A 3317-nucleotide genomic window follows, 5' to 3' on the forward strand; every position below is an offset into this window, starting at 1 on the left:
ACTGAGCCATCTCACCAGCCCCGCCCCAATTATTAAAAAAAAAAAAAGGCCTTTCCACCAGGAGAAACAGATACACTATCATGGAGAGATGTGGGAGAAACCAGAATGGGAAGATTAAATGAGGAGGGGGATGCACGATGTGAGGGAGGGACAATAAACCCTAAGGGCCTTTTGAGGGTCCATATGCAAACCTGCCACTGAAGATGTTTTTAAAATGTATACATCTATGAAAGGACTCTAACTGGAACAGCCAAATAATGAGGAGACAGTGCTCCAGCTAGACCTCTTATGCAAAATTACATTTCTAAATAGCAGCAAAATTTTATGGTGTGTGTGTGTGGGTCACCACAACAGGAGGAACAGTATTGAAGGGTTGCTGCATTGGGAAGGTTGAGAACCACTGTTCTAATGGAACGTAACAACACAATGGGAGGGTCTGGGAACAGTTAAGGAAAAGCATGGTCAGGATATATTGAGGAAAACAATTGTTTCAATTAAAAATGTTGCTATTAAAAAAAAAAAAAAAAAAAAAAAAAAAAAAAAAAAAAAAAAGGACCCTGGGCTGGAGAGATGGCTCAGCAGTTAAGAACCACTGGCTGCTCTTCCAGAGGTCCTGAGTTCAATTCTCAGCAACCACATGGTGGCTCACAACCATCTGTAATGAGATCTGGTGCCCTCTTCTGGCATGCAGGTATACATGCAGGTAGAATGTAGTACATAAATAATCTTTAAACAACAACAACAACAACAACAATAATAATAATAATAATAGACCCACCTCAGGCCACCTCTGTGTCATAAAGCAACACCCATCCCCTCCAGAGTGTAACTGTCCTGGCAGGAATAAAGACATTCTAAACAGACTCTTGGGTCTTTTCAGTGCTCACACTATTAAAGCAATAGACCAAAGGAATAGGAGTTTTCCCAGGACTCTCTCATGCTGGGAGAAGAAACATGTGGGGCCCCGGTGCCAGCCAGAGGGGAGCTAGTCTTCCAGAAAGGGAACTCATTTGGTTCAGACCACTTTGCAAGAGAGACAGGAACCGAGGCAATCACAGGTTAAGGGTGGGAAGGACCACACTTTCACTTATGGATGCTTCTAGCTTTCTATTTAGGCCCAAATATCCTGGGCTTAAATATCCAAATATCCCCCAAGATGGCCTGGGGCACTGTGTCCCCAGAGCTCTTTGTCCTGTCCCAGTGTGGCCACACTGAATAAATCTCCTTTCTCCTCTCTTCACTTGTTAGTTTCCTTAATTGGCCTATTGAGGATGGCTGGCTGAACCCAGCTTGTTGGGGCTGCCAGGGTCCAGGCTCTGACCCTAACAACTTCAGTAACAAGACGACCCAGTCCTCATCAGACACTGTTTCTGCTGGCATCTTGACCTTGACCTTTCCAGCTTCCAAATCTATGCGAGAGAGACACTCTGCTCTTTGTCAGTCTCCCAGTCTGTGGCGGTCTCGGATAGCAGCCCAAAGAACCAGGGGCGCGAGGACAGGAGCCTGGTTCCTGGTTCCCAAGAGCTCACATTTCAGTGATCCGTTACCCCACTGCCATAAGTGGTCAAACAGCAGACGGTTTAGAGCAGGGACATCTTTAAAAAGATAGGTTCTCTTTCAGCAATGGAGAGCTCTACCAGCCAGCTGGCCTCCAGCCGCTTTTCTGCTGTAACTCAAAGGCGAAGCTGGTTTCTATTTTGATCATGCTCAGAGATTCCAGGCACGTTGACTCTGACCTGTGCCTCCCACATTCTGGGCAATGTTCTCAAGTGAAGTCCTGGCAGAGACTGGAGAGGTTCACAGAGGTCTAGAACATCCGGGTCATCTTAGGACGGTGATGCTTGGTTCTGCTTGCCTGACTCATCAATTTTTTTCTTTCTTTCTTTTTTGTTTTTGTTTTATTTTGTTTTTTTGAAGAAAGTCCATAATGGCTCATCCCTTGTCTCTAACTCTGCAGTCTATCTAAACGTTTCAGAGTTCTTTGTCTACAAGACAAAAGCATCTACTTTGGGCAACATTCAACAAGCTAAGCTCCAATAAGAGCAGGAGATTGAGAGAGTGTCTTGGTCCATTCAGATGCTGTGCTAGAGGTCAGTAGCTTGTAAACTATGAAGACCAAGGTCAAGGTCTTTCAGACCCAGCCTTAGTCTGATGAAGACCTGTACCATGGGATATATTTTCATGAGAGGCAAGGTAGCTCTCCAAGCCTTTTATAAGGGCAGTAAGTAAGCCTGTTCACAAGAGCCCCACCCTTATGATGCAATTACCTCCCAAGGGTCTGCTACCCAAAGACGACTCACGGGGAGTAAGAGTTTCAATGAAAGGATTTGAAGAGCATCATACAAATCAGTCCATTACATGGGACAATGAATCAGGTTCCTTGAATTATGTGAGACCTGTCTATGAGGGCTGGTAGGCTCCAGCTCTACCCAGTGGGTGCCCGTTTGAAATCTCCTATGTGAGGGTAAATTTCATCCTTTCTCTCAGGATTGGCTTAATCCACCCAATGGGGCGTTGTGATGCCGCGAGGGTTATGAGCTAAACCCGAGTCCCTGGACTATGTTTATTCTAGGGCATTCTTACTCTGGGGCTGCCCACGACTTCCTGCCTCAAATGGGGAGGGTATTGCCCTGTGGGGCTTGTCCCAGGGGACCGAGGTTTTTTTTTTCCCAGGCCTGTGTGTGGTAGCTGGAAATGTTCCAGCATTGGAAGAGACCTTGCCAGACCTGTCTATTGTTTCCAGAAGCCCCTCAGAGGCTGAACTAATTGGCCCCGTGGAATGTTGAAACCTACCACTCGGGTTCTTGCCCACCGAGAGGAAGGCTGTTTGAGTAAGTGCTTTCTGGGAATGTGGGTTTGCTGTGCTCAGTTGGGCTGGTTTTCATTCAGTGCATGCTTTCTTTGACTTGCCATCAAAATGCAGAGGTAGAAGAAAACCAATTTGTTAACTTCTCAGGAATAGGAGGTCAGCTGTGGGAAGACTCAGAGTCAAAATCCCCAGCAAAGAGACGTGAATTCATGCCTCTGCTATGTTCTCACTATCCTACCAGGAGTCAAACATGTGCACTCACTCTCTTTCAGTCCCGGCTAAGCCACCTCCTCCAGAAAACCTTCCATGTTGTCCTCAATCTTATTAGCAACACACTTTCTTCTGTGGGGTAGAGTGTGTGCTCAGCACCAATGGGACGATGGGATTGATTCGCCTTTATGCTTGTTACAGTGACTCACCCTGTGGCAGAGTTCTCTAATCCAGAAGATCTGGGGCGTGTTTCCTAAACACAGGTTGTCTCTTGTGGTTATTGCTTTGAGTTTTTATT

The sequence above is a fragment of the Mus caroli genome, chromosome 8 (genome assembly GCF_900094665.2).
Source record: "Mus caroli chromosome 8, CAROLI_EIJ_v1.1, whole genome shotgun sequence".
Classification (NCBI taxonomy): domain Eukaryota; kingdom Metazoa; phylum Chordata; class Mammalia; order Rodentia; family Muridae; genus Mus; species Mus caroli.